Source organism: Mesoplodon densirostris, chromosome 3 (assembly GCF_025265405.1).
Source record: "Mesoplodon densirostris isolate mMesDen1 chromosome 3, mMesDen1 primary haplotype, whole genome shotgun sequence".
Classification (NCBI taxonomy): Eukaryota; Metazoa; Chordata; class Mammalia; order Artiodactyla; family Ziphiidae; genus Mesoplodon; species Mesoplodon densirostris.
In genome coordinates this window covers 135,701,961-135,714,904 of record NC_082663.1, presented here as the reverse complement: position 1 = coordinate 135,714,904, position 12,944 = coordinate 135,701,961, and the positions used below count along the sequence as shown (strand labels likewise).

Below are 12,944 nucleotides of genomic sequence, written 5' to 3'. Positions count from 1 at the left end.
AAAGAAGCAAGCAAGAATTCTACTGCTAAGATACAGAAATATACAGTCTTGAGCAGAAAGCAAGAAGACTCAGTTCTTCGCAAGAACAAAAGGCATTCCTCAGCTTTGGAACTAAGTGCCTGTGTTCTTCTTATGGATGTTGTTATAATGGGGACCTGATCTTTGGATCTCCCCAGGACTCTCATTTGAAGGGAAAATTCCAAGACAAGTGGAATTCTGCTTCTGCTAAGAAAGGAAAGCCAAAGTTTCGCATGGGATCTCATCCTTTCTCTTTTAGACATGAGCTTTAAGCCATAAGTTGCCAGAAGTCATATTCTGTTACCAGAGTGATGGTGTGCTGCCTAGGCATGACCCATCTGGAAAATATGGCAACTCATGGGCTTACCCACTGCACCTGTTGCAAAATTTGCCTGGGCCACTGCTACATTTAGCCAGCTGACTTTAGACTGTGAGTAAGGGGACAGCAGGAATCCATCATGTTCTCTGGGACATGCCCTTGGATCATGGTCTCTTCACAGAAATAGCTTCCAAGGACTGCTCTCCTTGGCAAATAAAAAGTCACACACACATCTCTTTTATTCTTAAGCTAAAAGATACTCCAAAGCAGTCATTTTTAGTATTTTCAAATTAGGGAATGACCTCAAATATTTAATAAAAAGCTATATACTATGCCAGGGAAAAACAAATACATGCACGTTTATATATCATTTTAAAAGGCTCTGAACACCTGCACCCTCATCCTCCAAGGCCTATGGCTAGATCCTGGCATAAGAAACTCCTGTATCAGAGAAATGATGACTTTTCTTAGCATCAGGTAAGACCAGAGCAAAAGTGGAGATCAATCCACTTCTCCTCACAAGTTCCAGGATCCCTCCAGACAGGATGGCAGCATGCCAATCCTTTTCCCACTTGGAAAGGCCATGGAAGCTCAGCCCTAAGTGCCCGAGCTTCCTTGGGAAGGTCATTCACTAATTCGAACTTCCTACCCTTGATGTTCTCCAAGAACATCCTGAAACTGGAAATATCTTTCCCCAAAGCACTTATGCATGGACTCTTCACAGGGATGACAATAAGAGTAGTTGTTTATTCTTGTGGAGTCACTTGAGAAGAGTTGACATAGTTTTCCTTCCTTCCAAAGAGCTACCTCCATTAGAAATTCCTTATCTTAGCTTAATCCATTTTATCAGTGCCAGCCAACCGTAGAGGCAACATGTTTAACCTTATTTGAATGTTGCCTGACTTTGGTTGATGTTAAAAAGAAAGTGATTCAGTGTTTATTTTTTTAGATAAAGGCAGTAGGAAGAAAGGAGGTCTGGGTATGTCTCTCCCACCATCTATAATGACCGTGGACCAACACTAACAATAGCTAACATTTCTTGAGTGCTAGGTACTTTACAACAGGGGTCTCCAAACCTGGAGCCGTGGCCTGTTAGGAACCGGGCTGCAGAGCAGGAGGTGAGCAGTGGTGGGCGAGCAAGTGAAGCTTCATCTGCCACTCCCCATCACTCCCCATCGCCCGCGTTACTGCCTGAACCATCCCCACCTGCCCCGTCCCTGGAAAAACTGTCTTCCGGTCCCTGGTGCCAAACAGGTTGGGAACTGCTGCTTTATAACGTGCTCTCATTGTGTGAGGTGACTTAGTCCTTTTCACAGTCCTATCCAGTAGGAGGAGGAGACTGAGGCTTAGGGACAGGAAGGGACTTTTCTGTGTGTTGTGTAACTAGTAAGTATTGGAAATTCAAGCCCAGGTCCTCAGATATCAGGCTCTGAAGTCTTATCTGTACGAAACACACTACATACTGCAGAAGTCTTAACCTGGCCTCCACAAATAAAAAATAACTAGGGGACCATGGAGAGATCACTCAATTTTGGGGGCTTCAGCTCTAAAATTTAATGTTGAAACTAGATAACCTCCAAGATACTTATCAGCTAACTTATTTCATAAAGTATGATTTTTTATTACTTTTAATAGTACTATTGCCTTGGCTTACTTTTTTTTTTTTTTTTTTTTTTGCGGTATGTGGGCCTCTCACTGTTGTGGCCTCTCCTGTTGCGGAGCACAGGCTCCGGACGCACAGGCCCAGCGGCCATGGCTCACGGGCCCAGCTGCTCCGCGGCATGTGGGATCCTCCCAGACCGGGGCATGAACCCACTTCCCCTGCATCGGCAGGCGGACTCTCAACCACTGCGCCACCAGGGAAGCCCTTGGCTTACTTTTTATATTATTGTGCATTTCAATAATTTACAGGTAAAAACAAACAAAAAAGACAGCTTAAAAGACCAAACTCTAGGGCTTCCCTGGTGGCGTAGTGGTTGAGAGTCCGTCTGCCTATGCAGGGGACATGGGTTCTTGCCCCAGTCCGGGAAGATCCCACATGCCGCGGAGCGGCTGGGCCCGTGAGCCATGGCCGCTGAGCCTGCGCGTCCGGAGCCTGTGCTCCGCAACGGGAGAGGCCACAACAGTGAGAGGCCCGCGTACCGCAAAAAAAAAAAGACCAAACTCTAATATGAACTTCTAAATTTGGCTTGGTCAAATTTTTCAGATCTGAATTTTATCATATGCCATTAGGTTTTGTCAGTTTACTTGATGGAGACTCTAGCAGTAGACCTAAACCACTAACAACACGCAGTTATATTCTTGCCGAGCTTTATATCAGGTACTGTCTCGGGAACTGCCTTCACTGGGGCTAGAGAGAGTGGAGGGAAAAAGGCACCAGAACATATGGCATCACTGTGTAGGGTGCCCCTCTTTGTTCCCAGGGAAGGGAAGTAGAGCTTTGTCTCAGGCTGGCCTCTGACAACCTGCTGCAAAACCTGGAAAGAAGGTGGGGTCAGAAACATTAGGTACAGAGGCCAATCCATTTCCCAGTGAGCTTCATGTCTTGGTTTGCCCTGTAACTGGTGATAACTTTATATATTTCTTCACATAGTTAGGGTAGGGGTGAAGGCTTCAGAGCAGAGAATCAATTTTGAAATGTGACATGACCAGGAAGAAAATCAAGTGATGATGGGTTTTAAGGGAAGCCTTAGAATTTGGGAAGGATGGTGAGAATTCCACTACTCAACAACACGTAGACTTACAACAGAATGGGACAGAGTTACCTTGATTAAGGAAACTATCATTGTTAAGTGATTAATCAGGTGCCAAATTACCTGTTACTAAATTAGCTCTGCCCAGTGAATCAGGGACATGTGATATTCCCATCTTACTTATGAGGAAATCGAGTTTGAGAGAGTTCATAACCATCTGAAGTTTACACAGAGCTGGGCGTAGAACGAAATGAATATTTGCAACAGATTATCAAAGAGACATGGTATGCAGTGTTTCTTGACAATGTTTTGCAGCTTATATTTCATATTTGAATGTCCTGCACAAGTCCAAAACACTTTAACCCCAGTTTGGACCCTGCCATTTGACCCTGAGGATGTTTTGACTCATGTTTGTGAATACACTATTATCATTATACCAACATAGATGACTTTTGAGAAAAAAATTTCGTATGAACTATATCAAGCCAATTTAATTTGTTGACCAATATTCTATCCAAAATTATAAAGTAGTTATTTTTTCTAATTTCTTTTTTATTTTGTTAAAATTATTTTCATCATGATCAAGCCTTTCTGAGTAAACATCATGGAGGGTTTTATTAAACATTTTGACCATAACAAGCATTAACTCGGAGTTTTCTCTTGATTCAAATATTTCTATCAAGCACAATTTTCCAAGGACAAAATTTTACAGATCTAAATGTTATCATATGCCCCACAGTCTTGGTCAGTTTTACTTCCTGATAACTATCCCTAACAATAATATTCTTTATTTATAAGATAAATGCTCAAATGTTTGCTTTTATATACTAGCTGATTCATGAGAAAATTGCAAGCTATTACCCTCAGACTTTCCAGGATTTCTCTTTTGTCAGGAATTAATATATTAGATCACTTATCTAGCAGTTCTGTCTACTTCTGATCCCATTATGCTTGTGCAGTCGGTGATTTGTGAAGCAAAGAAAAATGTTGGGGTAAAAATGGGAAGGTCACTACATTCTCTTTGAGAAATGCATGATATACTACTATAATTAGTAATAAATTTTCTTAATTTCAATGAAGGGAAGAAAGAAAACTTATTTAACAGTCTGGAGATTTTTTCACCAGTGAGAAAGCTCAAACACCAGTTTATTTGGCTCAAACAGTCAACTGGCAACATAAAGTAGCAATGAGACATCTCAAACCTCAGACATGTGTAACCATTTTCATGTTTCTGTAAGAAAACACATGATGAACATGATTAATTGTGTTTAATGTAGTCAGCTTCCTCAAAACCCGGTAAATCCACTCTCCCTAATTTAGCAATTGGGAATCAAATTATCTTAGACTTTTTCATATCCATCACCAACATTGTATGTTGGTTTCATTTTAAAACATTTTTGTCTCTCCTACAAAGACTAAGAGTAGAGCAAAGCTATTTGGAGCAGGAGCTTTAGAATCAGACTGACACATCTTTTTAAAAGAAGGAAAGAGGGCTTCCCTGGTGGCGGAGTGGTTGAGAGTCCGCCTGCCGATGCAGGGGACACAGGTTCATGCCCCGGTCTGGGAGGATCCCACATGCCACGGAGTGGCTGGGCCCATGAGCCATGGCCGCTGAGCCTGTGCGTTCGGAGTCTGTGCTCCGCAACGGGAGAGGCCACAACAGTGAGAGGCCCGCGTACCGCAAAAAAAAAAAAAAAAAAAAAAAAAAAAAAAGAAGTAAAGAATTCCCAATTCTAACAAGGGATAGGACTGAGGCTGGAATTCAGAGACTGTTGCAAAGCTATTGTATAATACTTATTTGCCTTCTGTGGTAAAGTGTAATCAGCTAAGATGAAAAAGACTTGGGTTCTAGTCCTCCTCTGCTGCCCTGTCATTGTAGTTATCTAGCTGCTTGCTTCTCCCCATTTGTCTAATCCATTGAATGATAAAGGTGATGAAACCAAGGTCCCCCTAAAACTGAGTTCCTCTGCTGAGTTTACAAATAACTTCTCTATTCTAAACTTTACTCCCTTTCTTTTCTTGAACCTGCTCCCCTCAAGATTGAGGAGTATCAAAGAAAAGGGGGGACTGAAACATATACAAGCCCCTGTGTCCTTGTCCTTTGAAGTAAAAGGCTTTTGCTTTAGTTTCCAAGGCCTCCCTTTGGTCTCTAAAGGCTGGATCAAGAGTTAATGATTAGGAAATGTGAGGATGCAGAAACTAAGAATACTTGTTGGGCCGGGAAACTGGTAACAATTTAGACTATAAACCAGCTGCAGAGCAGAATTACCGAACTCCCAGTTCCCTGAAAGATATAAAGCCCTGACACACATTCCTAAGTTGTTTTCACAGGAAGCAGACCTCCACCGGATGAAAACTGCTGACTACAAAACATAGATCCTAGACTGGTTGAAACCAGAAGGGTGATGATGCTTGAACCTTCACCTTGATGCCAACCCATCCAAGAACTGTGTACGACTTGATCACACACGCTGCAGCCTGATCCCTCACCTTGCCTTTAAAACCCCTTCCCTGAAAGCCCTCAGGGAGTTTGCATCTTTTGAGCATGAGCTGCCCATTCTCCTTGCTTGATGCCCTGCAGTAAACACTGTACTTTCCTTCACCACAACCCGGTGTCAGTAGATTGGCTTTACTGCACACGGGTGAGAGGACCCAAGTTTGGTTTGGTAAAGGTGACTGCGTATGTTGGAATAAGTACTCTTCATTTCTAGTGTTCTCTATTTTCTTCATTACAGCTTCAATTTCACATGAAGAATTTGTTTATTCATTCACTTACCAGACATTTACCTGATGTCTACTATATCCCAGGCACTGTTCTTGGGGGGGGGGGGGGGGCGGACCATAACAAACAAAATTGAAAAAATTCCCTGTTTTGTGGAGCTAAGATTCTAGAAGGCTTAGGCAGCTCTTTGTGCTTGGTTAAAATGCCCAAACTGTTGGGGTTTCCAAACCTTATTCTCTGCATCTGTGGTGACATTTTAATGCTTCCCAGGTGACACTTGCTGTGCTAAGTACTTTTTATGCAGTATCTAGTAAATTTCACAGCAACTCTGAGATGGGCATCTTTGGTTTGCTCATTTTTCCAAAGAGGAAAGAAATGCTTAAAATGGTGAATAATTTGTTCAAGGTCTCAGGATCTAGGAAGTGATAACATTAGAATTTGAAACTGGAGGCATCTTATTCCAGAGACTTTGATAATAATGATAGCTATACTCCAAGATCCTTATGAAAACTTAGTAGATATTCCCTCCCAGCAAATTCAATGTCTATATTTTCCAGAGAAATTGCTTATACTAATAGACAATTTAATTCTCCTACAGGTAACATGTATTTTCTCTCTGGTAGTTTTGAATATGATCTCCTCTTTCTCTGATGTTCTAAAGTTTCACTACAAATTGCTGAAAAGGATTTATTTTTAGTCTCACCTCTTTAGGATTTGAAGTTCACTTTTTTTTTAATAGATACAACTTTATTCATACTAAATTATAAATACATATATATTCATGCTCTGTGTATTTCTGGATAACCTATTGTTTTCTGTTTTTTTTTTTAATTTTTTAAATTAAATTAAATTAAATTTATTTTTTTATACAGCAGGTTCTTATTAGTTATCCATTTTATACATATTAGTGTATATATGTCAATCCCAAAGTGAAGTTCACTTTTAATCATAGGATGTTTGACTTTACTTCTGGAAAGTTCTTTGTTATCTCTTCAATGTTACTTTTCCAAATTTACCTCAATTTTCTTCTTCTATAACTCATACATATATTGCAGTCTCCAAGCTCCTCTACACTTCTTACCTGTTCTTTCTCTTTTTTCTTTCATTAAAAAAAAATATTTCTAAGTAGAATTCTAGGAGAATTCACTAGGAATTTCACTAGGTTTGCTTGATCAGAAATCCTATGTTAAAACTGATCATCATTCACTGAAATTCATTTTTCATAGAAGCTGCTGGTTTCAATGATGAACCTTTTCCAGATCGTGGCTAACAAAATAACCTACTGGATGGATGAAACATAAGGTCCTCCATCAGACTGAAGAGTAACTTGCCAAGGTCTTCAGTTTGGAAAGGAATTCCAGAAGACAAGTGGTTATGATAAGATTATTCATCAAAATACACTAGGGGCTGACTCCAGATCCTACCATGCTGCTGAACTCATAACTGCTGACTCTTTTCTTCAAGATCAGTCCAGGAGAGATTATCAAAAGAAAGCACAGAAAATTGTGAAACTCCCTAGAATGAAAGGAGGCTACTTTGCAATGGTGTATATAGGATGACGGTTTAACCTGGGCCAAGAAGAACTCAGTTTGGATGTGGAAGGATAACAGAGTAAAGAAACGGTTGGAGCTCAGTTCTTGATTTTTCCCTACCATTGCTTTAGAACAAAGAGTATTTATCCTTACACCTATCATGACTCAGATCTCTAGTATAGATGTGCCCAGAGACAAAATCAGGGAAGTGGGACAAACTGAAATAAATTATTAGAAATAGGTCAAAATATGCCAATATTTTCAATAGATAGAAGTAGACTAAATTCTTCCATTAAAAGAAAAATATTAACAGATAAAAAAAGAAATACAAAATTTAGATATATGCTGTCAGAAGTTTCACACTTGTAAAGAGCTGAAAACTGAGGATGGGTTGAAACTAACTGGGGCAGTTATTTCCTCACTCCTTTTCCTCTAAGCCTCTATGGCTGGTTAATTTCAATCTAAGCATCTCTTCTTAACTGTGCTTGTTCTCAGACTGAGGTGCTGAGAGAAGGGATTTTTCATGGACTGAGAAGTAATTTTAAGTTTTCTGGTTCCTGGATATCTCCAATTTGGGCAATATCCACCTCTAACCCTCAAAGGTGGTTAAGGCAGACCTAGCCTGTGGTATGAAAAATGTAACTGTTGAATTAAGATTGGAGTACATAGAATAAATAGTAGGACAGACATAGCTAAGAAACAATTTCAAAAACTGGAAGAATAAGAATACAAATTCTTCAGAAGAGAAAATTATGAGAAAATATAAAATATAAAAGCAAAGTTAAGTGATATGGAGGACAGAAGTAGAAATACTAATATAGGGATAATTATGGCTCCCTAAAGAAAAATAATGAAAGATAGGAATTTGGGGGGGGATAAAATAAAGTTCCTCTATTAAAAAGACTGTAAAACAAATTAAAACACAATAAAAGCAAACTCAGAGATGGTCCAAGATAATGGAATTATCAAACAAGAATTTAAATTATGTTAAAATTGCCAAAATACCTAGCAAAAAAATGAACAACATATGAATAGAAGAGAAATATAAATACAGAAAATTAAACTATAAAAGAGAACAAACTAGAAAGTTTAGAAATTAAAAAAAAATCAGAAATGAGAAATTCATTAAATTTGGAATAATGGCAGACTGACCATAGCAGGTGAAAAGATCAGTGAATCAGATGACAGGTGAACAGAAATTATCCAAATTTAAACACAAATAAAAATAGAGTAAAAAAATTTTTTAAAAAATATAATTACCAAAACCTGTGAGGCAATATCAAAAGCTGAAATCTACACATAATTATATTTTCAGAAGAGGAGAGAGAAAATGGGCAAATGAAACATTTAAAGAAAAGATGACCAAGAATTTTTCAAAACTGATGAAAGATATCAACCCACAGATCCACAAATCTCAGTGAACCCAGACAGGTTAAATAGAGAGAAAACCACACCTAAGCCTATTAGCAGTCAAAATGCTAAAAAAACAAACATATGAAAAAAATTCAAAAAGAAGCCAAAGAAAAGAGACACATTTGGGAGCACTAAACTAAAAGGAAAACAAGAAGACATAAAACAGTATCTGTAAGTAAAATGTTGAGAGTGGGGAAAAAAAGTGGGATTGTCAACCTACAACTCCATATGATATAAAAATTAACTTTAAACAATAAAGAAACATAAAGACATGCTCAGACAAAAGGTGAAAAACGATCTTCAGCACTCTCACTACAAAAAATGCAGAAAGACGTTTTTCAGGTTGAAAATAATTAATACCAGAAGGAACCTCAGACCTCTGGAAAGAAATGAAGAGTAACAGAATATATAAATACATAGGTTAAATGTAAAATGCGTAATTCTTATTTACGTTTGCATATTTATATATTTTATTGAATTTGTTTAAAATGCTATTGATTGTTTAAAGCAAAACTATTGGGTTGGCCAAAAAGTTTATTCAGGTTTTTCAAAACATCTTATGGAAAAACCCAAACGAATTTTTTGGCCAACTTAATAGCATTTATTTATTTATTTATTGGCATATGTACTGATAAAATAGAAGCTAATAAGAGCACAAAAGGCAAGAGGAAACAAATGGATTTATGCTATGTTATAAATTTTTTTTTTTTTTTTTTTCAGTATGTGGGCCTCTCACTGTTGTGGCCTCTCCCATTGTGGAGCACAGGCTCCGGAGGTGCAGGCTCAGCAGCCATGGCTCATGGGCCCAACCGCTCCACGGCATGTGGGATCTTCCTGGATCAGGGCACGAACCCGTGTCTCCTGCAGTGGCAAGCAGACTCTCAACCACTCTGCCACCAGGGAAGTCCCTATGTTATAAAATTTTAACACTGGTTTTGAAGTCACACACTTAAGAGCTGACTGTGATAACTTAAAGATGAATATTATAAGCTCTAGAGAAACTACTAAAACAAATATTAAATATCAATACAGTGTTTACTTCGGTGGCACATATACTAAAATTGGAATGATACAGAGAAGATTAGCATGGCCCCTGTGCAAGGATGACACGCAAATTCGTGAAGTGCTCCACATTTTTACTATTTACAATACTACTTTTACTATTTACAATAGCCAAGACATGGGGACAACCTAAAACAGAGGAATGGATAAAGAAGATGTGGTACATATATACAATGGAATATTACTCAGCCATTGAACGGAATGAAATTGGGTCATTTACAGAGATGTGGATGGACCTAGAGACTGTCATACAGAGTGAAGTAAGTCAGAAAGAGAAAAACAAATATCATATATTAACACATATATGTGAAATCTAGGAAAATGGTATAGATGATCTTATTTGCAAAGCAGAAACATATGTAGAGAACAAACGTATGGATACCAAGGGGGAAAGCGGGGGAGTGGGATGAATTGGGAGATTGGGATTGACATATATACACTATTGATACTACATATAAAATAGATAACTAATGAGAACCTCCTGTATAGCAGAGGGAACTCTACTCAGTGCTCTGTGGTGACCTAAATGGGAAGGAAATCCAAAAAAGGGGGATATATGTATATGTATAGCTGATTCACTTTGTTGTACAGCAGAAACTAACATTGTAAAGCAAGTATACGCCAATAAAAATTAATTTAAAAAAATCAATACAGAAGAAAGAATAAAATACTATATATATCACTAAAAAATTTATAAAAATCAATGGAAAGATAAAAACAAGAAAGAAAAAAATTAAAGGAATATTAAAAGATCTAATGTTTAAATCCAACTTATCAATGGTTAGATTAAATGAAAATAATTAAAACACTCCATGGCCATATCATCAAAAAGTCTACAAACAATTAATGCTGGCAAGGGTGTGGAGAAAAGGGAACCCTCCTACACTGCTGGTGGGAATGTAAATTGGTACAACCACTATGGATAATAGTATGGAGGTTCCTTAAAAAACTAAAAATAGAACTACCATATGACCCAGCAATCCCACTCCTGCGCATATATCTGGAGAAAACTATAAGTTGAAAAGATACATGCACCCCAATGTTCACTGCAGCACTATTTACAATAGCTAAGACATGGAAGCAACCTAAATGTCCATTAGCAGAGGAATGGATAAAGAAGATGTGGGGCTTCCCTGGTGGCACAGTGGTTGAGAGTCCACCTGCCGATGCAGGGGACACGGGTTTGTGCCCCGGTCTGGGAAGATCCCACGTGCCACAGAGTGGCTGGGCCCATGAGCCGTGGCCGCTGAGCCTGCGCGTCCGGAGCCTGTGCTCTGCAATGGGAGAGGCCGTAACAGTGAGAGGCCCGTGTACCGCCAAAAAAAAAAAAAAAAAAAAAAGAAGATGTGGTACATATATATGATGGAATATTACTCAGCCATAAAAAGGAATGAAATAATTCAATTTGCAGCAACATGGATGGACCTGGAGATTATCACAGTAAGTGAAGTAAGTCAGACACAGACAAATATCATATGATATCACTCATATGTGGAATCTCATTTTAAAAATGATATGAATGAACTTATTTACACAACAGAAACAGACTTACAGATATTGAAAACAAACTTATGGTTACCAAAGGGGAAACTTGGGGGGCAGGGATAAATCATGAGCTTGGGATTAACATACACACACTACTATATACAAGATAGATAACCAACAAGGATGTACTGTATAGCACAGGGAAATCTACTCAATATTCTCTGATACCCTATATGAGAAGAGAATCTGAAAAAGAATGAATATATGTATAACTGAATCACTTTGCCATACACCTGAAACTAACACAACATTGTAATTCAACTATACTCCAATAAAATTTAAAAAAACACTCATGTAAAAGGCATAGATTGCTACACTGGATAAAAATGTAAAATCCAAATATTAGATCTTTATAGGAAGCACACTTTTATTATGAAGACACAGATAGATTCAAATTTTAAGATGAAATGAAAAAACATATTCCATGCAAACACTAAGAAAAAGAAAACTGGTGTTTTTATATTACTTCCAGACACAGTAGATTGAAAACAGAGTATTAATAGAAATAATGATAGAAGAATCAATTTACCAAAGAAACATAATAATATGTACGTATCTAAAAACAGAGGTCTCAAACTCATAAATCAAAATATTTTTAGAGTTAAAAGAAAAAGAAACAGTCAAATCCATAATGCTAATACTACAAAACTCAGAAAATAAAGGAAGAAAAGTTCCTGTTCATTTTATGAGGTCAATATAGCCTTGTTTATAAAACAAACCAATAAAAATATCTTATAAGAAATGAAAACATCACTCACGACTACAGACACAAAATCCTCACAAAATATTTGCAAATATAATCCAATAACTTGATGAACTAAATAAGACTTTGAAAATTAATTTGGAAATGCAAAGAATATTGAATAACCAAACAGTCTTTTAAAAAGGAACATATTTAAAGGACTTAGGCTACCTGATTTCAAGACTTTCTATAAGGCTACAGGAATCAAGACCATGTGGCATTCATATGAAGTACATGCATATAAAAGTAAAGAATGGGGTAGTCAATAGAAATTGCCATCCATTCAGTGAGAAAAGATTTCTTTTTAATCCATTGTTAGAATGACTGGATAGCTTTAAGAAAAAAATAACTCGATCTCTTACTCCATACAACAAAATTAATTCGATATGGATCACAAATCTAAAGATAAAACCCAGAACAATAAAGCTTTTAGAAAAAATAAAGGAGAATACATTTGCAAATTCTGGGTAGACAGACAGAAACCATTAAAAAAATATATATATATAAATTGGACTTAATCAAATTTAAAATTTTGCTCATCAAACGATATCACTAAGGAAATGAGTAGATAAATTACAGAGTAGGAAAAAGACATTTATAGGATATATCTAATGGAAAAAGTGTATCCAAAATAGACAAAAGCTCTACAAAACAATAAAATGATGAATAATCCAATAAAACAATAGGCCAAAACTCAAGCACACAAATCACAAAAGATACAGAAATCGTCAGTAGGTATTAAAAGATGCTACAGAGAAAAGCAAACTGAAACTACCGTAAGATATGACTTCACACCAATAGAATGGTTAATTTTTTTTTTTAATTAAAAAGAGCAAATGTTGGAGAAGGTGAAATGCTTATACAATGCTGGTAAGAATATAAAATGATACAATCACAT

At 37.3% G+C, this 12,944-nt stretch overlaps 1 non-coding gene across 1 annotated transcript; it reads left to right on the top strand.

The window, feature by feature from the left end:
• Positions 1 to 9,728: 9,728 nt before the first annotated feature.
• On the top strand, positions 9,729 to 9,835 carry LOC132487332 (U6 spliceosomal RNA). The gene has a single exon (XR_009531614.1). It is a non-coding gene; the product is annotated as a U6 spliceosomal RNA (small nuclear RNA).
• Positions 9,836 to 12,944: the final 3,109 nt, after the last annotated feature.